Source organism: Neovison vison, chromosome 1, assembly GCF_020171115.1.
Source record: "Neovison vison isolate M4711 chromosome 1, ASM_NN_V1, whole genome shotgun sequence".
NCBI classification, from domain to species: domain Eukaryota; kingdom Metazoa; phylum Chordata; class Mammalia; order Carnivora; family Mustelidae; genus Neogale; species Neogale vison.
This window is the reverse complement of record NC_058091.1, coordinates 121059298-121084342: the sequence shown is the minus strand read 5'-3', so window position 1 is coordinate 121084342 and position 25045 is coordinate 121059298. Positions and strand designations below refer to the sequence as shown.

Below are 25045 nucleotides of genomic sequence, written 5' to 3'. Positions count from 1 at the left end.
CATTCCATAAACTCCTTATTTCCTGTATCCTGCCTTGGCCTAATTCATTCACCACAAGAGCTGCTGGTCCCACACTGGGCACTTCTACAACTGCTCTTCTGAGTCTTTTCTGGAGGGTAGTAGAATATACAGCATCACAAAACGACACTTTATTTCCACAGGAAGAAAAAGTTTTAGCATACATAATAATTGTGTGCATGCAGTAAATTGTAATAAAAAAATGAAGTGCCCCAGAACCCTGAATTTTTATTAACCCTGCAATTTCCTGCAAGAAGAGAACCTCAAAAAAGTCACTGCTTTTGCTTTCAGTCAATTAGGAGTCGCCATGGCTGTATAAGTGACTCTTTGAGAAAAGCACCAGATGAAGCTCACAGTTTTTAAAGTAAATAAGTGACTAACTACAGAGCACGCTGCTGCACACCATATCTGTAAGGGCCTATTAAGCCAGAGGAGCCCCACCCTGGCTGAACTGCCATTTTGTAGTAAAACTTCAATTGACTTTGCCCCCGCCCCCCCCTGCAGAACTTACTTAAAAACAAGTCCTGGAAACCAGTCCCACGTAACAAAGTCCAAGTACAAAGGTGGGTCAGGCCAAGGTGGAGGTATTCAATCAGTGGGAGCGCATACTGTCTCCTAGCTAACAAGGTAAAGGGCTAGTTTCCATGGCTACTGTGTGTGGCCAGGCCCAACCACATGGCCTTTGCTCTATAAAAATTAGTCTGGAAAGCAGGGAGGAGTTGTCCTCTCTGTAAGGGGCAGCCCTGACCAGTCTGAGGGTCAGTTTGATTCTTGATGCTTGTGAAATAAAGCTTTGCTTGACTTTTGCTTTGTATCAGTCTCGCTCCTTTAGTCACAGACCCATTATTGGGATACCCATTTTATGGGGGGACCTAACATCCATCTGATCAAGGTCAAATTGCTAGCAATTCTCTAGAAGGACTCTACTAATATTTTGGTATTATTACCACAATAACTAAAATTTTCAAGTTGGAAAAATAATGTGTAATCACAAATAAAAGAATGGCAGCCTGAGTAAAGTTCTCTTTTTTAAAAATTTTGTTTGTTTCTTTCTTTTTTTTGTTTTCCCCTGAATAAAGTTCTATTACTACAATGTCCAATTTTCTGGTCAACCCACACTGCAGAGACACAAGGAAAACTACCATTTTGGCTCCCAAATTTTACAAGAACTCCTATGAAATATTCCAGATAAATGAGTTTTAATCTTCCCCTTCCTCACCCTGGTTAATCTGGAAGGTAATACAATTAGCAACTCTCTTTGCTGTTAGCAACTATGTACACACAATCACGTAGATGACTATTCTTCAAATACTTTTTGGTGAAATATCTCAAATACCTTTTTTGAAAAAGGCACCTCAGAAGCCACAGTGATCTTGCTATTGCTCCTTTCAATGGTTACAACCCCTCTACCTGTAAAGTTTTTCCGAAGAGATAAACAAAACACCAGGCGAAGTGGGTGTAAGGCAAGGTTTATTAAAGGTTCTCTCCGGTGAAGTTTCAGGGCCCAGGTGAAGGGGAGTTAAGAAAGTTGCACGGGAGGAGGTGGGCACCCTCAGGTGAGGTTCCGGTTCCGAGACTCTGGAAGAGAGCTTTCAGAGTGGGGGAAGTCGCGCCCAAGGCAGGGAGGAGGGGGCTTTTACGGGGTCTTGGGGAAAGCTTAGGGGTCTTTTGGCAAGTCTCCCTTATTTGGATATCTCGCCTGCTCATCGGGATCTCATTGGTCCACAGGAGCCCGGGGCGGGGGTCCCAGATTCCTGTTTGGGTCTTTGTTCTCCTGTCCGAATTCAGGTCTTGTGGCCATCTTAAGTAGCCCTTCCTGCCAGCCCAACACTACCAAGACTCCCAGGTTTTCCACTCACCGATTCTCTCTTGAAGAAAATGCTTACAGGGACGCCTGGGTGGCTCAGTTGGTTAAGCAGCTGCCTTTGGCTCAGGTCATGATCCTCAGCCTCCTGGGATCGAGTCCCACATCAGGCTCCTTGCTCAGCAGGGAGCTTGCTTCTCCCTCTGCCTCTGCCTGCCACTCTATCTGCCTGTGCTCACTCTCTCTGTAAAATAAATAAATAAATCTTTTTAAAAAAAATGCTTCAATGGCAGCATCCAGGATTCCATCTTCTACTGGATGGGAGCACTCAAGGGTAAACTTCAGAACTTGCTTCTTCCTCCTTCTCCCCCTTCACCACAAGCTTTTCAAAGGATGCAACAGCAGCAGCAGAGGCAGAAAGAAAGCTCTCTTCTGTCTGAGCTTTTATCCACCTCCAGCCTTGCTGGCAGCCCGTCCCCTCTCCTGCCTCCCCCACTGCCTCCTCCTATATCTGCACCACCCTGGGTGTAGCTTGTACAACCAGCTCCTATACCATTCTGGGTATCATCATCCATCTGCTGCTGCTTTTCCTACCTACCCTATCAGGGAACAAATAGCACCCTCTTGGACTTAAGCCACCCACTTCAGATTTCCCTATAGGTACCCCAGGTTGAAAAGAAATGACAATGAGGAACAAATTGATTGACTTTTAAGTGAACATAGGTGCAACATATTCTGTATTAAAGTTAATTTGAGTTTGTTGGTTTAATTAAGATAGGCTAGTCTATCTCAATTAGCTCCCAATATTAAATAAAACACTTTTATTCTACAAAGGTTTCCTGAAAATCAAATAGGTTCATGTTATCTCTTGCAATTTTTCAAAAAAAGATGGTTTCGAATGATGGTTAAATTTGTCTTTGACTCTTAATGTCATAAAACAAACTGAGTGTGGCTGGGGGTAGGGGGGTAGGGAGAGGGTGGTGGGGTTATGGACATTGGGGAGGGTATGTGCTATGGTGAGTGCTGTGAAGTATGTAAACCTGGTGATTCACAGACCTGTACCCTGGGGCTAATAATACATTATATGTTTATAAAAAATAAAAGTTTTTATTAAAAAAAATCATCTGTCTCAAAGTTTTTATGGATAATTGCTAAAACAGCTTTGTCTTTGGTAACCTGAAACTTTACAGTTTTACTTGTGTTGGGTCCCCCCAAAATTGGGTACCCCAATAATGGGTCCATGATTAAAGGAGCGAGACTGATACAAAGCGAAGGTCAAGCAAAGCTTTATTTTGTGCCAAGCATCAGGAATCAGACCTACCATCAAACAAACCAGTCAGGGCCACCTCTACAGAGAGGACAACCCCTCCCTGCTTTCCAGACTAACTTTTATAGAGCAAAGGCCATGTAGTTGGGCCTGGCCACACACAGGTGGCTAATGAGATTGTAACACACACAGGAAACTCCACAGTGATGCTAGGTGACCAACTGAATTACAATTTACCCTAGTAGACATTTGAACCAGCCTATCACACCTTGGTTAGGATTGGCGCCAAACGACTCCCAAAAGGTAGGGGCCCATACTCCTTGGTAGCTAGGAGACAATATGTGCACCCCCTGATTGAATACCTCCACCTGGCCTGACCCACCCTTGTACTTGGGCTTTGTTACCTGGGAGTGGTACTAAACATAAGGTTAATTACTAAACATAAGGTTTACTTGCTTTTGGTTTCCTATTGCTGTGGGAACAGAGGGCTGGCTGATGACAAACCAAAAGCTGACACCCAGCAACCTTCTCCCACCCTCACTCCTGGGTGGGGGCATATTAGGACATTCTTTAGGAATCTCCCAACTATCTTAATGTTAATACCTTGCTAGAGGGAAAAATGACCTTGACAATGGCAAAGCCTCAAGGCCTCATAGGTTCTCTTTAGCATATGAAAGTTCTATTGAAACCTCCCTTTTCCTTCCCCCACCCCCATGGTACATAACCTGCCACTCCTCACAACCCCTGGGCAGCAGCTCTTTCTGCTCACTGGTCCTGCCCCCTTGTTTTATTTAATAAGCCACCATTTTGCACCAAAGATGTCTCAAGAGTTCTTTTTTGGTCATCAGCTCTGGACATCACCCCACTGAACCTTATGTATATTCTAGAACTTCATCACAGTTGCAGAGAAGCTGAGGATACTTGGGTCTATTGGTAAACATATTTGATGCTTTATCAAAAGACTGTACCACAGAAAAACATATTTTTACAAAGTAGAAAATGTATCAATAAATTTCAGGTCGAAAGAACTCCAGTGTAACACACAGTTCACAACTGGTTTGTACTTAGTTTTCATTACTAAGGTTTCTAAGTGTTAAGATTCTGCTAAATGTAATTAAGAGTGATGGAGATAGGGGCACCTGGGTGGCTCAGAGGGTTAAAGCCTCTGCCTTCGGCTCAGGTCATGATCCCAGGGTCCTGGGATCCAGCCCCACATCCTGCTCTCTGCTCAGCAGGGAGCCTGCTTCCCCACCTCTCTCTGCCTGTCTCTCTGCCTACTTGTGAACTCTTTCTGCCAAGTAAATAAGTAAAATCTTTAAAAAAAAAAAAAAAAGACTGACGGAGATAATGAAAGCAACTCTGCAGGGGGGAAAATGTGTTTTTGACGAGAAAAATATAAGGAATGGGAATTCATTTTGTTGAGGTGGGGGAGGTAATTTTGTCCTAAAATAAAACTCGTAGTTTAGAGAAAAAAGCTTAGGGCAAAGCTGAATGAGGAAAGAAAAAAAAAAAAGCTATAGAAGGATTATGAAAGGAAATCATTGGGAACGAATTTTATGTATGGTCAGGACTAATGTTGAAATAAAAAGATTTTTAAAAAATTTTATTTAATTTTTAAATTATTTTTAAAATAAACATATAATGCATTTTTATCCCCAGGGGTACAGGTCTGTGAATCACCAGGTTTACACACTTCACAGCACTCACCATAGCACATACCCTCCCCAATGTCCATAACCCCACCACCCTCTCCGGAACCCCTTCCCCCAGCAGCCCTCAGTTTGTTTTGTGAGATTAAGAGTCACTTCTGTTTTTTCATTTAAGATGGGTTTTCCCAATACTCCTGACTCTAAGTGGATATTGGCAGAAATGCACATTTGGGGATAAAAGCATGGGATGTGTTCAGGTAAATCTAGAAGTCCTGGGTTTACCCAGAGTTTTAATATGTCTGACCAGATATATGGGCAGAAACCTGCATCCATTGATGGGTCAGTCTTTGTTTCATTAAAATAAATGTAGCAGATCATTCAGAACAATCAAAAGTGAACACAGGCTGAGAGAGGCTTTGCTGGGAGCAAGGCCAGGTCATTGGTCCCAAGCAGGAAAATGCTAGGGAGCTGCAGGACAGGGTGTGCGTGGTAGGATCCACAGTGTCCTTTAGGAGAATGTAATCTGACTCTTATACTTCTCAGTGATTCCTTGGTCATATTGAGGGATCAGGAGAAGAAAAGCATGAAGAAGCTGGCATGTCATTCATGGGGAGGGGCCTGTGTCTGGGCCCTGTGTCCCTGTGCCTCCGTGGTGTCCTGTGACTCATGCAGACATGAAGGAGGCCACTGTGCTGAGGTGGGAAGGGTCTGGCTCTGTGGGCAGAGCAGGCTGGGAATGTTTCCAAAGGGTTGGGTGGGCTTTCTTGGCATCACAGTTGTGCGGCCCCCACTTTATCAGCATACTGAGCAGTAGGAAAGGCTGTGCTCTTGCTGGGGACTATTGCCAGCCCTGAGCCCTGCTATCTGCTCTGAGGCCCAGAGCTGTGGGATGGCCCTGCCTCCTCTCTGGAGGTGTTGACCTGCCTCCTGCCCTGTGTCTCCTCAGCTCTGAGAAAATGGAGGATTACTGCAGGGGCTCTTTGGTCTCCCATCTCCCCTCCCTGCTTCTCCTCTTCCAACTGCTTGCTGGGGCCTCTGTAGGTGAGTGTGTCCTCTCCCCCTCCCTGTGTGCCCTTGGGGTGGGTGAGAACCCCTGGAGCTCTGCTGGTGTCTCCATCAGGACAGATGGCTATTGGTGGAGGCCTGGGCTCTGGACAGATTCTGGAGATCTGCAACTGCTATTTGAAATTAAAACACATAAGAAGAATCGCAGAACTGCAAAATTAGGGCAGAGGAGAATGACAGATCTCTAATGAGGAGTGTATGTCTTATAAAGTAAAAAAATGTGAATTTTACTATGAAAAGTATGAAAATGAATTTCTCCTCATTTCTTGTTTCCTGTCTCTATTGGTATCTAACCACTTATTTTGTTATTAATTCATTACACCCACGAATACTGACAGGGTGTCCAGTGTGTGTAAGGTGCTATTCTATGTACAAAACGACAGCTTGCGGATATTGGAATGGGAAAGCCGGCTACAGAGACAGAGCCGACAGTAAGCTCGAAGCTCCGTGTTGCCTTGAGCCAGTCGTGGGCTCGGTGAGCTCGGAGAGCGGCCGGAGGTTGGGCAGACGGGAGTTACTAGGAGCTGTTCGCTGAGGGCGCACTGGGGAGGGGGGCCCTGGGCTTTCGGCTCCTCCAGGACGGAGACCAGGAGGCCGCCATTTGTGTTCCCGTCCTCCGGAACTCTACGGAAAGCGCTCAGGGAACAAAAGCTCCTGAAAGCAAAGCCGAGCAGATCACTCAGCCCGGCCTCTGCTAAGGGTGGTGCAATTCCGCCTGGGGCAAAGACACTTGAGAATCACTACACCAGGCCCCTCCCCCAGAAGATCAACAAGAAATCCAGGCAAGACCAAGTTCGCCTACCAAGGAGTGCAGTTTCAATACCAAGGAGAGCAGCAGAATTCCAGAGGAGGAGAAAACAAACCACGGAACTCATGGCTTTCTCCCTCTGATTTTTTAGTCTTGCAGTTAATTTAATTTTTTTTCTTTTTCATTTTTTTTTCTCTTCTTCTGCTAAAATTTTTTTTAAACTTTTACCCTTTTCTTTTTTAACGTTTTTTAACTAGTTTATATAATATATATACATATATTTGTTCTTTTTTATACTTTTTTTATTCTTTTTTTTAATTCTTTTTTTTTCTTTCTTTATTTTTGAACCTTCTTTTATCCCCAAATCAGAAGAGATCCTAATCTCTTCAATCTCTTTTTTTAATTCTTTTTTTTCTTTCTTTCTTTTTGAACCTCTTTTTATCCCCAAATCAGAAGAGACCCCAATCAGAAGAGATTGGGAGATCCCAATCAGAAGAGATCCCAATCAGAGGAGATCCCTCACCCAATCGTGAGGGGGGAGAAATCCCGGACAAATCCCCCTCACGATTTAGGATCTCTTCTGATTAGGTTAAAGCATATTTTCCTGGGATTGTTGCCACACTTTTAGTATTTTACTTGCTCCTTCATATACTCTTAGCTGGAGAAAATGACAAGGCAGAAAAATTCAAAACAAAGAAAAGAACAAGAGGCAGTACCAAAGGCTAGGGACCTAATCAATGCAGACATTGGTAATATGTCAGATCTAGAGTTCAAAATGACAATTCTCAAGGTCCTAGCCGGGCTTGAAAAAGGCATGGAAGATATTAGAGAAACCCTCTCGGGAGATATAAAAGCCCTTTCTGGAGAAATAAAAGAACTAAAATCTAACCAAGTTGAAATCAAAAAAGCTATTAATGAGGTGCAATAAAAAATGGAGGCTCTCACTGCTAGGATAAATGAGGCAGAAGAAAGAATTAGCGATATAGAAGACCAAATGACAGAGAATAAAGAAGCTGAGCAAAAGAGGGACAAACAGCTATGGGACCATGAGGGGAGAATTCGAGAGATAAGTGACACCATAAGACGAAACAACATTAGAATAATTGGGATTCCAGAAGAAGAAGAAAGAGAGAGGGGAGCAGAAGGTATACTGGAGAGAATTATTGGGGAGAATTTCCCCAATATGGCAAAGGGAACGAGCATCAAAATTAGGAGGTTCAGAGAACGCCCCTCAAACTCAATAAGAATAGGCCCACACCCCGTCACCTAATAGTAAAATTTACAAGCCTTAGTGACAAAGAGCAAATCCTGAAAGCAGCCCTGGAAAAGAAGTCTGTAACAAACAACGGTAAAAGTATTAGATTGGCAGCTGACTTATCCACAGAGACATGGCAGGCCAGAAAGAGCTGGCATGATATTTTCAGCGCACTAAACGAGAAAAACATGCAGCCAAGAATACTATATACAGCTAGGCCATCATTGAAAATAGAAGGAGAGATTAAAAGCTTCCAGGACAAACAAAAACTGAAAGAATTTGCAAACACCAAACCAGCTCTACAGGAAATACTGAAAGGGGTCCTCTAAGCAAAGAGAGAGCCTACAAGTGGTAGATCAGAAAGGAACAGAGACAATATACAGTAACAGTCACCTTATAGGCAATAAAATGGCACTAAAATCATATCTCTCAATAGTTACCCTGAATGTTAATGGGCTAAATGCCCCAATCAAAGACACAGGGTATCAGAATGGATAAAAAAACAAAACCCATCTATATGTTGCCTCCAAGAAACTCATTTTAAACCCGAAGACACCTCCAGATTTAAAGTGAGGGGGTGGAAAAGAATTTACCATGCTAATTGACATCAGAAAAAAGCAGGAGTGGCAATCCTTATATCAGATTTTAGATATTAGATTTTAACCCAAAGACTATAATAAGAGATGAGGAAGGACACTATATCATACTCAAATGGTCTGTCCAACAAGAAGATATAACAATTTTAAATATCTATGCCCCTAACGTGGGAGCAGCCAACTATATAAACCAATTAATAACAAAATCAAAGAAACACATCAGCAATAATACAATAATAGTAGGGGACTTTAACACTCCCCTCACTGAAATGGACAGATCGTCCAAGCAAAAGATCAACAGGGAAATAAAGGGCTTAAATGATAAACTGGATGAGATGGACATCACAGATATATTCAGAACATTTCATCCCAAAGCAACAGAATACACATTCTTCTCTAGTGCACATGGAACATTCTACAGAATAGATCACATCCTCGGTCCTAAATCAGGACTCAACCGGTATCAAAAGATTGGGATCATTCCCTGAATATTTTCAGACCACAATTCTCTGAAGCTAGAACTCCACCACAAGAGGAAGTTTGGAAAGAACCCAAATACATGGAGACTAAACAGCATCCTTCTAAAGAATGAATGGGTCAACCGGGAAATTAAAGAAGAATTGAAAAAAATCATGGAAACAAATGAAAATGAAAATACAACGGTTCAAAATCTGTGGGACACAACAAAGGCAGTCCTGAGAGGAAAATATATAGCAGTACAAGCTTTTCTCAAGAAACAAGAAAGGTCTCAGGTACACAACCTAACCCTACACCTAAAGGAGCTGGAGAAAGAACAAAAAGAAACCCTAAGCCCAGCAGGAGAAGAGAAATCATAAAGATCAGAGCAGAAATCAATGAAATAGAAACCAAAAAAACAATAGAACAAATCAACAAAACTAGGAGCTGGTTCTTTGAAAGAATTAATAAAATTGATAAACCCCTGGCCAGACTTATCAAAAAGAAAAGCGAAAGGACCCAAATAAATAAAATCATGAATGAAAGAGGAGAGATCACAACTAACACCAAAGAAATACAAACTATTATAAGAACATACTATGAGCAACTCTACACCAACAAATTTGACAATCTGGAAGAAATGGATGCATTCCTAGAAACATATAAACTACCAAAATGGAACCAGGAAGAAATAGAAAGCCTGAACAGACCCATAACCAGTAAGGAGATTGAAACAGTCATTAAAAATCTCCAAACAAACAAAAGCCCAGGACCAGACGGCTTCCCGGGGGAATTCTACCAAACATTTAAAGAAGAACTAATTCCTATTCTCCTGAAACTGTTCCAAAAAATAGAAATGGAAGGAAAACTTCCAAACTCATTTTATGAGGCCAGCATCACCTTGATCCCAAAACCAGACAAGGATCCCATCAAAAAAGAGAACTACAGACCAATATCCTTGATGAACACAGATGCGAAAATTCTCACCAAAATACTAGCCAATAGGATTCAACAGTACATTAAAAGGATTATTCACCACGACCAAGTGGGATTTATCCCAGGGCTGCAAGGTTGGTTCAACATCCACAAATCAATCAATGTGATACAACACATCAATAAAAGAAAGAACAAGAACCATATGATACTCTCAATAGATGCTGAAAAAGCATTTGACAAAGTACAGCATCCCTTCCTGATCAAAACTCTTCAAAGTGTAGGGATAGAGGGCACATACCTCAATATCATCAAAGCCATCTATGAAAAACCCACCGCCAATATCATTCTCAATGGAGAAAAACTGAAAGCTTTTCCACTAAGGTCAGGAACATGGCAGGGATGTCCATTATCACCACTGATATTCAACATAGTACTAGAAGTCCTAGCCTCAGCAATCAGACAGCAAAAGGAAATTAAAGCCATCCAAATCGGCAAAGAAGAAGTCAAATTATCACTCTTCGCAGATGATATGATACTATATGTGGAAAACCCAAAAGACTCCACTCCAAAACTGCTAGAACTTGTACATGAATTCAGTAAAGTGTCAGGATATAAGATCAATGCACAGAAATCAGTTGCATTTCTCTACACCAACAACAAGAGAGAAGAAAGAGAAATTAAGGAGTCCATCCCATTTACAATTGCACCCCAAACCATAAGATACCTAGGAATAAACCTAACCAAAGAGGCTAAGAATCTATACTCAGAAAACTATAAAGTACTCATGAAAGAAATTGAGGAAGACACAAAGAAATGGAAAAATGTTCCATGCTCCTGGATTGGAAGAATAAATATTGTGAAAAGGCCTATGCTACCTAAAGCAATCTACACATTTAATGCAATTCCTATCAAAGTACCATCCATCTTTTTCAAAGAAATGGAACAAATAACTTTAAAATTTATATGGAAGCAGAAAAGACCTCGAATAGCCAAAGGGATACTGAAAAAGAAAGCCAAAGTTGGTGGCATCACAATTCCGGCCTTCAAGCTCTATTACAAAGCTGTCATCATCAAGACAGCATGGTACTGGCACAAAAACAGACACATAGATCAATGGAACAGAATAGAGAGCCCAGAAATAGACCCTCAAGTCTATGGTCAACTAATCTTCGACAAAGCAGGAAAGAATGTCCAATGGAAAAAAGACAGCCTCTTTAATAAATGGTGTTGGGAAAATTGGACAGCCACGTGCAGAAAAATGAAATTGGACCATCTCCTTACACCACACACAAAAATAGATTCAAAATGGATTAAGGACCTCAATGTGAGAAAGGAATCCATCAAAATCCTTGAGGAGAACACAGGCAGCAACGTCTTCGACCTCAGCCGCAGCAACATCTTCCTAGGAACATCGCCAAAAGCAAGGGAAGCAAAGGCAAAAATGAACTGTTGGGATTTCATCAAGATCAAAAGCTTTTGCACAGCAAAGGAAACAGTTAACAAAACCAAAAGACAACTGACAGAATGGGAGAAGATATTTGCAAACGACATATCAGATAAAGGACTAGTGTCCAAAATCTATAAAGAACTTAACAAACTCAACACCCAAAGAACAAATAATCCAATCAAGAAATGGGCAGAGGACATGAACAGATGTTTCTGCAAAGAAGACATCCAGATGGCCAACAGACACATGAAAAAGTGCTCCGTATCACTCGGCATCAGGGAAATACAAATCAAAACCACAATGAGATATCACTTCACACCAGTCAGAATGGCTAAAATCAACAAGTCAGGAAATGACAGATGCTGGCGAGGATGCGGAGAAAGGGGAACCCTCCTACACTGTTGGTGGGAATGCAAGCTGGTGCAACCACTCTGGAAAACAGCATGGAGGTTCCTCAAAATGCTGAAAATAGAACTGCCCTATGACCCAGCAATTGCACTACTGGGTATTTACCCTAAAGATACAAACGTAGTGATCCAAAGGGGCACGTGCTCCCGATTGTTTATAGCAGCAATGTCCAAATAGCCAAACTATGGAAAGAACCTAGATGTCCATCAACAGATGAATGGATCAAGAAGATGTGGTATATATACACAATGGAATACTATGCAGCCATCAAAAGAAATGAAATCTTGCCATTTGCGACAACATGGATGGAACTAGAGCGTATCATGCTTAGCGAAATAAGTCAAGCGGAGAAAGACAACTATCATATGATCTCCCTGATATGAGGGAGTGGTGATGCAACATGGGGGCTTAAGTGGGTAGGAGAAGAATCCATGAAACAAGATGGGATAGGGAGGGAGACAAACCATAAGTGACTCTTAATCTCATGAAACAAACTGTGGGTTGCTGGGGTCAGGGGGGTTAGGAGAAGGGGGGTAGGGTTATGGACATTGGGGAGGATATGTGCTTTTGGGTAAATTGGAAGGCGTGGTGAACCATGAGAGACTATGGACTCTGAAAAACAATCTGAGGGGTTTGAAGTGGCCGAGGGGTGGGAGGTTGGGGTATCAGGTGGTGGGTGTTATAGAGGGCACGGCTTGCATGGAGCACTGGGTGTGGTGAAAAAATAATGAATACTGTTTTTCTGAAAATAAATAAATTGGAAAAAAAAAGAAAAACTACTGAACCAGGAGCTCTGGAGGTGGAGCCCAGTCTTCTGTGTTTCACAGGACTTTCTGGTGATTCTGATGCCTGTGGAAAGTTAGAACCACTAAGTTAGAGAGTCCTTCATGGAAGGGCCTGGAGTTAAGAGCATAGCCTACTGAGGGAGTCTCTTTGACATCATTGCTGGGTCTCAAGTATGAGGTAAGAGGATCTTTCCCAGAGTGGTAAAAGCTGGGTCCTATAAGTCAAGACCTCCTATCAGACACTTATCCCCACTTGTTTGTGGCTCCCACCTGAGAATGTGTTCCCTTCCCTGTCCTACATCTCTCTCGGTTTCTTACCCTTACTTCTGTGTCCACAGAGAAGTGCATGGTGATTGGCTCCTCAGAACCCATTGTGGCAGTGCTGGGTGGGGACATCATGCTGCCATGTCATGTGTTCCAGCCATGAGAACATGGAGCTGCGGTGGTTCTGATCAAATTTCTCAGAAGCAGTGTTCATCTATCAAAACCAGCAGGAACAGAGGAAGGTGCAGTTGGCCCAGTACACGAGGCGGACCTCACTGGTGAAGGAATTCCTCACCAGGGGAGAGGCCATCCTGCACATCCAGAAGGTTCAGGCTTTCCACAATGGGCTATACACCTGGGCTATATATACCTATATACCTATCTGTTTTGTGTGTGTTAAGTTTTAGGAGTTTTTATAGATCTTGGATATCAGTCTTTTTGTCTGGAGTGTCATTTGCGATATCTCTCCCATTCCATGGGTAGCCTCTTTGTTATGCTGACTGTTGCCTTTGCTGTGCAGAAGCTTTTGATCCTGATGAAGTCCCAAAAGGTCATTTTTGCTTTTGTTTCCTTTGCCTTTGGAGACATGTCTTGAAAGAAGTTGCTGTGCCTATGTTGAAGAGATTACTGCCTATGTACTGCTATAGGATTTTTTTTAAATTTATTTTTTATTTATTTTCAGCATAACAGTATTTATTATTTTTTCACCACACCCAGTGCTCCATGCAATCCGTGCCCTCTATAATACCCAGCACCTGGTACCCCGACCTCCCACCCCCCCCCCACTTCAAACCCCTCAGATGGTTTTTCAGAGTCCATAGTCTCTCATGATTCACCTCCCCTTCCAATTTACCCCAACCCCCTTCTCTCTAACTCCCCATATCCTCCATGCTTTTTGTTATGCTCCACAAATAAGTGAAACCATATGATAATTGACTCTCTCTCTGCTTGACTTATTTCACTCAGCATAATCTCTTCCAGTCCCGTCCATGTTGCTACAAAAGTTGGGTATTCATCCTTTCTGATGGAGGCATAATACTCCATAGTGTATATGGACCACATCTTCCTTATCCATTCATCCGTTGAAGGGCATCTTGGTTCTTTCCATAGTTTGGCAACCGTGGTCATTGCTGCTATAAACATTGGGGTACAGATGGCCCTTCTTTTCACGACATCTGTGTCTTTGGGGTAAATACCCAGGAGTGCAATTGCAGAGTCGTAGGGAAGCTCTATTTTTAATTTCTTGAGGAATCTCCACACTGTTCTCCAAAGAGGCTGCACCAACTTGCATTCCCAACAACAGTGGAAAAGGGTTCCTCTTTCTCCACATCCTCTCCAACACATGTTGTTTCCTGTCTTGCTAATTTTGTCCATTCTAACTGGTGTAAGGTGATATCTCAATGTGGTTTTAATTTGAATCTCCCTGTGGGCTAGTGATGATGAGCATTTTTCGTGTGTCTGATAGCCATTTGTATGTCTTTATTGGAGAAGTGTCTGTTCATATCTTCTGCCCATTTTTTGATATGTTTGCCTGTTTCGGGTGTGTTGAGTTTGAGGAGTTCATTATAGATCCTGGATATCAACCTTTTGTCTGTACTGTCATTTGCAAATATCTTCTCCCATTCCATGGGTTGTCTCTTTGTTTTCTTGACGGTTTCCTTTGCTGTGCAGAAGCTTTTGATTTTGATGAAGTTCCAAAAGTTCATTTTCGCTTTTGTTTCCTTTGCCTTTGAAGACATATCTTGAAAGAAGTTGCTGTGGCTGATATCGAAGAGGTTACTGCCTATGTTCTCCTCTAGGATTCTGATGGATTCCTGTCTCCAGTTGAGGTCTTTTATCCATTTTGAGTTTATCTTTGTGTACGGTGTAAGAGAATGGCTGAGTTTCATTCTTCTACATATAGCTGCCCAGTTTTCCCAGCACCATTTATTAAAGAGACTGTCTTTTTTCCACTGTATATTTTTTCCTGTTTTGTCGAAGATTATTTGACCATAGAGTTGAGGGTCCATATCTGGGCTCTCTACTCCGTTCCACTGGTCTATGTGTCTGTTTTTATGCCAGTACCATGCTGTTTTGGTGATCACAGCTTTGTAGTAAACCCTGAAATCAGGTAACGTGATGCCCCCAGTTTTATTTTTGTTTTTCAACATTTCCTAAGCAATTCGGGGTCTCTTCTGATTCCATACAAATTTTAGGATTATTTGCTCCAGCTCTTTGAAGAATACCGGTGGAATTTTGATCGGAATAGCATTAAAAGTAGAGGTTGCTCTAGGCAGCATAGACATTTTAGCAATGTTTATTCTTCTGATCCAAGAGCATGGAATGGTCTTCCATCTTTTTGTGTCTTCTTCAGTTTCTTTCATGAGTGTTCTGTAGTTCCTCGAGTACAGTTCCTTTCCCTCTTTGGTTAGTTTTATTCCCAGGTATCTTATGGTTCTTGGTGCTATAGTAAATGGAATCAATTCTCTAATTTCCCTTTCTGTATCTTCATTGTTAGTGTATAAGAAAGCCACTGATTTCTGCACATTGACTTTGTATCCTGCCACGTTGCTGAATTGCTGTATGTGTTCTGGTAGTTTGGGGGTGGAGTCTTTTGGGTTTTCCATATAAAGAATCATGTCATCTGTGAAGAGAGAGAGTTTGACTTCTTCATTGCCAATTTGGATACCATTTATTTCTCTTTGTTGTCTGATTGCTGTTGCTAGGACTACTAATACTATGTGGAACAAGAGTGTTGAGAGTGGACATCCTTGTCATGTTCCTGATCTCAACGGGAAGGACACAAGCTTTTTCCCATTGAGGATGATATTTGCTGTGGGTATTTCATAGATAGATTTGATGAAGTTCGGGAATGTTCCCTCTAGTCCTATACTTTGAAGCGTTTTAATCAGGAACGGATGCTGGATTTTGTCAAATGCTTTTTCTGCATCAATTGAGAGGACCATGTGGTTCTTCTCTCTTTTCATATTAATTTGTTGTATCACATTGATTGATTTGCGAATGTTGAACCATCCTTGTAGCCCAGGGATGAGTCCCACCTGGTCATGGTGGATAATCTTTTTAATGTGCTGTTGGATCTTGTTGGCCAGGATCTTGTTGAGAATCTTAGCATCCATATTCATCAGTGATATTGGTCTGAAATTCTCCTTTTTGGTAGGGTCCTTGCCAGGTTTGGGGATCAGGGTAATGCTGGCTTTATAGAAAGACTCTGGAAGTTTTCCTTCTGCTTCCCTTTTTTGAAACAGCTTCAGGAGAATAGGTGTCATTTCTTCTTTGAAAGTTTGGTAGAATTCCCGGGAAATCCATCAGGTCCTGGGCTCTTGTTTTTTGGGAGGTTTTTGATCACCGCTTCAATCTCATTAGTAGATATTGGTCTACTCAGGTTGTCAATTTCTTCCTGATTCAATTTTGGGAGTTTATAGTTTTCCCGGAATGCATCCATTTCATCTAGGTTGCTTAGCTTATTGGCATAAAACTGTTGATAATAACTTCTGATGATTGTTTCTACTTCCTTGGTGTTCATTGTGATCTCTCCCTTTCATTCATAATTTTATGAAATTGGGCTTTCTCTTTTCTTTTGGATTAGTGTGGCCAATGGTTTGTCGATCTTATTGATTCGTTCAAAAAGCCAGCTTCTATTTTCATTGATACGTTCTACTATATCTCTGGTTTCTACCTCATCGATCTCAGCTCTAATCTTGATTATTTCCCTTCTTATGTGTGGAGTTGGTTTGATTTGTTGTTGATTCTCCAGTTCTTTTAGGTGTAGAGATAGCTGCTGTGTTCTGTATTTTTCAATTTTTTTGAGGGAGGCTTGAATGGCTATGAATTTGCTCCTTAGGACCACCTTTGCTGTATCCCATAGGTTTTGGATCGAAGTGTCTTCATTCTTATTGGCTTCCATGAATTGTTTCAGTTCTTCCTTCATCTCCTGGTTGATCGAAGCATTCTTAAGCAAGGTGTTCTTTAGCTTCCACGTATTTGAATTCCTTCTGAACTTTTCCCTGTGATTGAGCTCCAGTTTCAAAGCATTGTGATCTGAGAATATGCAGGGAATAATTTCAGTCTTTTGGTATCAGTTGAGTACTGATTTGTGACCCAGTATGTGGTCTATTCTGGAGAAAGTTCCATGTGCACTTGAGAAGAACGAGTATTATGTTGTTTTAGGGTGGAATGTTCTGTATATATCTATGAGGTCCATCTGGTCCAATGTGTCATTCAATGCTCTTGTTTCTTTATTGATTTTCTGCTTCGATGATCTGTCTGTTTCTGAAAGAGGCGTGTTAAGATCTCCAACGATTAGTGTATTCATATCAATATGACTCTTTATCTTGATTAACAGTTTTCTTATGTAATTGGCTGCTCCCATATTGGGGGCATAGATATTTACAATTGTTAGATCATCTTGGTGGATAGTCCCTTTAAAAATGATGTAGTGTCCTTCTGGATCTCTGACTACAGTCTTTAGTTTAAAATCTAATTTGTTTATTATGAGAATCGCTACCCCAGCCTTTTTTTTTGGGCCCATTGGCATGAAAGATGCTTCTCCATCCCTCCACTTTCAGTCTGGGTGTATCTTTAGGTCAAAATGGGTCTCTTGTAGACAACATATGGATGGGTCCTGTCGTTTTTTCCAGTCTTCAACTCTGTGCCATTTTATGGGCGCATTTAGGCCATTCACATTGAGAGTGATTATTGATAGATACGTTTTTATTGACATCATGTTACCTTTGAAGTCTTTCTTTCTGTAGATTGTCTCTATATTTCTGTTCAATGCTATTCCTGGGATTTTTCTTCCTTTAAAGAAGCCCCCTTAATATTTCCTGCAGTATTGGCTTGGTGATGGCATAGTCTTTGAAGCCTTGCCGGTCCTGGAAACTCTTTATCTCTCCATCCATTTTGAATGTCAGTCTTGCTGGATAAAGTATTCTTGTGTGCATGTTCTTCTCATTCAGTGCCCTGAATGTATCTTGCCAGCCCTTTATGGCTTGTCAGGTCTCTGTGGACAGGTCTGACGTTATTCTGATGGGCTTTCCTCTGTACATAAGGATATTCTTTGTCCTAGCTGCTTTCAAGAGGTTCTGCATACAATTATAATTTTTCATTCTTACTTAGGTGTCTCAAGGACTTTCGAGAATCTGTAATCTTGGGGGGAACCTCTTGGCCTCTAGTACATAAACGCTGGTTCCATTCATGAGATTCGGAAAATTTTCATGAACAACTTGTTCCACTCTATCTTCTAGACTTCTTTCTTTCTCCTCCCCTTCAGGGATTCCAATAATTCTGACGTTGGAACGTTTCATGGCATCATTTACTTCCCTGATTCTATTTTCGTGGCTTCTAAGCTGTTTGTTCCAGGCTTCCTCCCGATCCTTTCTCTCTATCTGTTTGTCCTCCAGATTACTAATTCTATCTTCTGTCTCAGTTACTCTAGCATTGAGAGAATTTAGATTAGATTGGAACTCATTGAGAGCATTGTGAAGCTCATCCCTGGTAGCTTTCAGCTCTTTCCTAATATTGAAAACATGATCTCTGGTCACTTTCAGCTCGGCCCTAATCAATTCTGTTTGGTCACCCATGGTTTTCTCCAACCTAGCTATTGCTTGGATAATTGTTAGCCTGAATTCTCTTTCCGACATATTGTTTATGTTGATAGCCATTAGCTCTGTTGCAGAAGGTCCATCCTCTGTATTTTACTTTTGTTGGGCATTCCTCCTCCTAGTCATTTTGGTGAGAGATGGCTGAACGGGTGTAGCTGGGTGTATCGACTGTGGTGCAGTCAAGGTGCACCCTGGAATGCTTCTGAGCAATCAGGGTTCCCCACCCAAATGAGAGGGAAAAGAAAAGGAAAAGAAAAAAAAGAGAGAGGGAGAGAGACAGGAAAGAAAGGTGAGATAAAAGAGAAGGTTCAGCCCAAATGGGTCCCAAGGAAAGATTTATGAAGTATACAGACACAGACAAACAAAAAGACTGATAAAAGTATATGACAATGTAATAAAATTATATATATATGTATATATATATATACATATATTTTTGCATATATATATATGCAAATAAAGGAAGAACCTCGTCAAAAAGAACCCTGAGTGTAAAATTTATATACTATCAGGAAAAACACAAAAACACAGAAATACTGGTGGAAGAAAAAGATGGGAGAGTGGTTGTAATTTCTCAGTGTGGGTGAGGAAGGTTGGTTTGATTCTTCCTGGGTGTATCTTGATATCTTTGTTAAAGGACTCAACTTTCCTAAGATAAGGGGGGATTAGCAATTGGAAGGCAGCTATGCTAACCACTATACCACCAACGCTCCGGGGATTAGCAATTGGATAACTATAGGGGTAGCAGTGATTGGGGAAAGGGGATTACCTTGAAGTTTAACTCTATATGAATATTAGAAAATAAAAATGAAAAAAGGAATAAACTAAACTAAACTAAAATTAAAAAAAAAAGAAATTTAAAAAATAGAAATGCAAAAGGAAAACACAGGTGTATGTATCAAAAAGTTCAGGTTAGAAGGTTATTATGGAATTTGATGTACTGGACATCTCATTGTGATGGTAAATAGGTTAAAAATTATCTATATAATAATAAAAAATAACTATATAAAAAATGAGCCAGAATAGTGGGATCGAATTAATAATAAAAATTGTCCTATGAAGTAATGGTGGTTGTTCTCTTGTCGTCTTTTTTTTTCCTTTCCTGGTTGGTTTTCTGGGGGAGGGACCTGCCACGTGGGTTTTCAGTCAATGATGTTCTCTCAGTTAAGTCCTCCCACCCCCCTCAAGGGGGTGGGCTCTGAGGAAACTGGGTTTTCAGGCTTTTGTTCTCTGGAGGTTTTTATATTTGTTCACTTTTGTTTTTCTCTCTCGCCTTGACCGCTTTTGATGGTTTTTGTAGGTTTAGAGGAAAGCAAACTGCACCCTGACCTCCGTCTCAGAGAGAAGCCTCAGTCTGGCTTCAGAGCCCAAATAAATCCCCCCTTGGCCACTGGCAGAGCAGGTTCCCAGTAGCCATCCCTGGGGACTCAGGATTTTTTGCTTTTACCCCAAACCACGGCAGCGGCGGCTGTCTGGGCAGCTCCAGACTGCCAGAGAAGTTCCAAGCAGCTATCACACACTGAGATTTTCCCGCTGGTTTGGGCTGGGAGTGCCTGGTCTTTCCGGTCCGAGAACACCCGACTGGCATTTGTGTGCTTGCACGTCTCTCAGGGGCGGGCGCGGGACACGACTCGGACTCTGATGGCACAGCAGGGCCCTTGCATGGGGACTGTAAAAAGGCTGTGCTTCTGTTGGCTGGGGAGGCTCCCAGCCCCTCATGGGAGCCAGGCGCCATGCAGTCTCAGGCGCGCTAGTGGTTCAGGGACAGAGACCTGGTTTCTTTGCCGCACTCTCTCTGGCTCTGCACCAGGGGTGGCTGTCCTGGGTCTGGGGACTTAAGCCCGGACCCTAACACCCTGATTCCCGCAATTTACCCCCCCCCCCCGGGATCCTTTGCTCTTTTTGAGTGCTTTCTACTCAACTCCCGAGTTATTGCTGGTCCCCAGGCGCAGGGCACTCTCGTATTGGGATATTACTTTCCTACAGGTCGCCTCTAGTGTCTCCCTCCCCCTTTTGTTTATCTTCCGATATCAGTTCGACTTTCCCACTCTGCTTTACCTGCCCACTGGCGTCTTCTGCTCCAGTAGAGATCCAGACGTGTATAATTCTGATCTCAGGCTGATTTTGTGGGTGATTGGAGATCTTTGGAAGGTAATCAGCTCACTTTAGGGTGCAGGTAGAACTGGTGCCTCCTCCTACTTCCCCGCCATCTTCCATTACTCCAGTATTCATTATTTTTGCACCACACCCAGTGCTCCATGCAATCCATTCCCTCTATAATACCCACCACCTGGTACTCCAACCTCCCACCCCCCGCCCCTTCAAAACCCTCAGATTGTTTTTCAGAGTCCATAGTCTCTCATGGTTGACCTCCCCTTCCAATTTCTCCCAACTCCCTTCTCCTCTGTAACTCCCCATGTCCTCCATTCTATTTGTTATGTTCCACAAATAAGTGAAACCATATGATAATTGACTCTCTCTCTGCTTGACTTATTTCACTCAGCATAATCTCTTCCAGTCCTGTCCATATTGCTACTAATGTTGGGTATTCGTCCTTTCCGATGGAGGCGTAATACTCCATAGTGTATATGGACCACATCTTCCTTATCCATTCGTCCGTTGAAGTACATCTTGGTTCTTTCCACAGTTTGGCGACCAAGGCCATTGCTGCTATAAACATTGGGGTACAGATGGCCCTTCTTTTCACGACATCTGTATTTTTCGGGTAAATACCCAGTAGTGCAATTGCAGGGTCCTAGGGAAGTTCTATTTTTAATTTCTTGAGGAATCTCCACACTGTTCTCCAAAGAGGCTGCACCAACTTCCATTCCCACCAACAGTGTAAGAGGGTTCCCCTTTCTCCATATCCCCTCCAACACATGTTTTTTCCTGCCTTGCTAATTTTGTCCATTCTAACTGGTGTAAGGTGATATCTCAATGTGGTTTTAATTTTAATCTCCCTGAGGGATAGTGACAGATTCCTGCTTCATGTTGAGGTATTTTATCCATTTTGAGTTTATCTTTGTGTATGTTTAAGGGAATGGTCAAGTTTCATTCTTCTACACATAGCTGTCCAATTTTCCCAGCACCATTTATTGAAGAGACTGTCTTTTTCCCCTGGATATTTTTTCCTGCTTTGTCAATGATTAGTCAGTCATAGAGTTGAGGGCCCATATCTGGGCTCTCTACTCTGTTCCACCTGTCTACTTGTCTGTTTTTGTGCCAGTATCATGCTGTTTTGGTGACCACGGCTTTGTAGTAAATGTTGAAATCAGGGAACATGATGCCCCTACTTTTGTTTTTCTTTTTCAACATTTCCTTAGCAATTTGGGGTCTCTTCTGGTTCCATACAAATTTTAGGATTGTTTGTTTTAGCTCTTTGAAAAATGCTGGTAGAATTTTGATTGGGATGGCATTGAAAGTATAGATTGCTCATGGCAGTATAGACATTTTAACAATGTTTATTCTTTCAATCCATGAGCATGGAATGCTTTTCCAGGTTTTGTGTCTTCTTCAGCTTCTTTCATGAGTGTTCTGTAGTTCCTTGAGTATGGATAGTACATCATTATGTATACAAGAGGCATTATACAAGAAGGTGTGCAAGTTATTTGCATGTATGAAAAGTAATAAACTCCTGATAACTGTTTGAGAGATTTCTTAGAGGACTTATTCTTGTTTTAAGCTGTTTGAAAGTAATCATGTAATCAGATTTGCCTCTGGTTATAATGAGATCATCTTGATCTTCCAGTGGTGTGGGGATAGCAGAGCGGTCTGGGGATCCTAAAACAATGAAAAGTTATTGAGAGGTTTCTTTAGTACTGGGGTAGGTTAAGAATCTGAGCCCTTTGAACCTGTGTAATATGTGCTTTTTTTTTTTTTTTTGGCTGTTTCTATTTATGATCAGAGATATAAACTGTGAGAGTAGAGAAAGGGATGTGTGAGGCTCCTTAGAGAGCCTTGCTGATTCTTGGGATGTATGTGAAAAATGATGATCAAATAATCATATTTAGCATTTCCCCTTCTCTGCTGAATTGATGAGCATGATTTAATTAATTTATTAATTATAAATATTTTTCCATGATGCATACTGATAAAATATTTTTATTATGTTATGTTAGTCATCATATAGTACATCATTAGTTTAGTGTTCCATGATTCATTATTTGCATTTAACACCCTGTACTCATCACAACACATCCCCTCCTTAATACCTATCACCAGGCTATCCCATCCTCCAACCCCCACCCTTCTGAAATCCTTAGATGGTTTCTTGGTGTCCATAGTCTCTCATAGTTTGTCTCCCTCTCTTATTACCCCTATTCTTCAGTTTTCCCTTCCTCCCCCTAATATCTCCCATGCTATTCCTTATGTTGCACATATGAGTGAAACCATATGATCTTTGTCTGCTTGACTTATTTCATTTAGCATAATCCTTTCCAGTTCCAGCCAGGTCAGTGCAAATGGGGGGTATTCATCCTTACTGATGGCTGAATAATATTTCATTGTATATATGAACCGCATGTGCTTTATATATTCATCTGTTGAAGGACATCTCAGCTACTTCTACAGTTTGGCTATTTTTTTTAATTAAAAAAAAAAAGATTTTAGTGGCCCCTGGGTGCCTCAGTTTCTTAAGCAGCTGCCTTTGGCTCAGGTCATGATCCTAGGGTGCTTGGATCAAGCTCCACATTGTGTTCCCTGCTCAGTGGGGATACTCCTTCTCCCTCTCCTCCCTGCTCTTGCTGTCTCTCACTATCTCTCTCTCTCTCTCAAATAAATAAAATCTTAAAAAAAAGATTTTATTTATTTATTAATTTATTTAGAGTCATTTGAGTGGGTGGAGGGTTGAAAATCTCAAGCAGATTCCATGCTGAATCTGGAGCCTGATAGGGGGGCTGGATCCAACCACTCTGAGATTATGACCTGAGCCTATATCAGGAGCCAGATGCTTAATTGACTATTGCAGGTGCCATTGTTTTAAAGTATGTGTTTTAAAGTATGCCTTGTGTACTTGTATTTTGATCTCCCCCATTCTTTTCAAGAAAACCTAGCTTTCATGATGGATATGTGGCTAAGGATTGAGAAATCATAATTTAAGTGGAATCTGGGCATAGATTCTTCTTTTCAGGTTGTTACACAGCCTCTCAGTGTTGTTAAGCTTTATGGCTTGGCTTTTATGGGAAGGCTGTAGCATGATGGCCGTGGTGTGTGTGTGTGTGTGTGTGTGTGTGTGTGTGTATGTGTGTGTGTGTGTGTGTGAGAGAGAGAGAGAGAGAGAGAGAGAAATGAATCAGGGAATGTTTCCAAAAGATATCTCCCTGTAACTCCTGCATCAGTATATTTCATTTTTTAAAAAGATTTTATTTATTTATCAGAGAGAGAGAGGGAGAGAGAGCGAGCACAGGCAGACCGAAAGGCAGGCAGAGGCAGAGGGAGAAGCAACCTCCCTGCTAAGCAAGGACCCGATGTGGGACTTGATCTCAGGACGCTGGGATCATGACCTGAGCTGAAGGCAGCTGCTTAACCAACTGAGCCACCCAGGCATCCCACATCGTTGTATTTCAGAAGACTAGTTATAGACTCCGTGTGTTCAGACTTCTCAAAGTCTTAACAAGAAACAGGTGGTTCTTTTGTAGATTGGTGGAAGGAGAAGTTTCTGCCTTGTGATTTACTTTGAGTTCTTTCTGGGTCCTCCTACTGCTGCTCCAGGGTGGCTTACCTCACCTCAGCTTGCTGTGGTGACACAGATGTTGGCCCCATCAGTGGTGGTGGGTTCAGATGGGGTGGTAAAAGTCACATAGGTGGGTTGGTGGTTGTGGATGATATCGGATGCTACACTTCAGTGTTGGAGTCCAGTTGGATATTGGATGCAACACTTCAGTGTTGGAGTCCAGTCTTGTCCTCCTGGATCTGTCTTTAGTTACTTCTCCTGGTTGATGGGGTGTGTGCTTGAGTCACAAGATTCTAACTGCAGGAGGTTTAACCCTGCCCACAGGCATCTAGGTGTCTGGTGTGGGGGTGGTTGATGTGTGCCTTGTTACAGGGCAAGGGGAGACCTCAAATGATTGGCAATTCTCTCTGAAGTGTCTGTCACTCTGGATCTGGGGTCTGCACATCCAAGCCTTGCTGTTTCTGATGAAAAGTCTTGTGTGACCTGGAGGGTACAACTAAGGACCCAGAAAAACAGTGTAGCAACTTAGGTCAGGAGGGCATTAATCAGGGCACTGTTACTGGGTGGTGGAGATCAGGAATGAAGACAGAAGTAAGTGGGTGCTGGAGGTCTGTAGGAGCGATGTGGAGAGGAAGGGCTGGTACAAGGAATCCCCAGAAAAGGTGTAATGGGTTGTGGGAATGTATGAAAATAAACTCTGTTCCCTCCCTGATAATTCAGAACTCCTTGTGCCAATTCCCCACAGGGTATGGGTTTTCCTGGACCTGAAGGAAGGGGATGTCTCATTCTACAACATGACTGATGGATCCCAACTTTTCTCTTTCCCACTAGCTTCCTCCTCTGGGACTCTGTTTCCATACTTCATGTTGAGGTCAGGAGATGTGTCCCTGATCATCTGCTCTGGGGAGTTTGGGCCTGTGCAGACCCCTATGCCCCTTAACAACTCTCCTTGTTCTTCAGAGGAGTCTGTGAGCCTCTCAGGGCAGGGGTTCAATTCAGGCTGTGGTATTGATGGTGCTCTCCCAGGGGCTGAATCCCTATTACTCCCCTGGGGCTGTGAAGCTATGTCACCATAG

General features: G+C 42.1%; 2 pseudogenes; one reads left to right on the top strand and one right to left on the bottom strand.

Annotated features, from left to right (window-relative positions):
• Nucleotides 1–1198: 1198 nt before the first annotated feature.
• On the bottom strand, nucleotides 1199–12806 carry LOC122905720 (annotated as a pseudogene).
• Nucleotides 12807–21848: 9042 nt separating this feature from the next.
• On the top strand, nucleotides 21849–25045 carry LOC122905564 (annotated as a pseudogene).